The following is a 206-nucleotide window of genomic DNA, read 5'->3' on the forward strand; positions in this document are numbered from 1 at the left end:
ATATATTAAAAAATTACTTTTTTAAGCTGCAGTCAGGTGCGTGTCAGGGCTGCCCTGTGTGTGACTGCACACCTGTGCTCCTGCTCTGCCCCGGGTGCAGATAAATGAAGTGCTCGATCCCTGCAAAAGGTTTAGGTGGGAAACAGGAGGGGGTGCAGTGGGACCAGCACCTCTGTGCCCTGGCACTGCCCCCTGTCCTGGGGCAA

Source organism: Mesitornis unicolor, unplaced genomic scaffold (assembly GCF_000695765.1).
Source record: "Mesitornis unicolor isolate BGI_N332 unplaced genomic scaffold, ASM69576v1 scaffold41235, whole genome shotgun sequence".
Classification (NCBI taxonomy): domain Eukaryota; kingdom Metazoa; phylum Chordata; class Aves; order Mesitornithiformes; family Mesitornithidae; genus Mesitornis; species Mesitornis unicolor.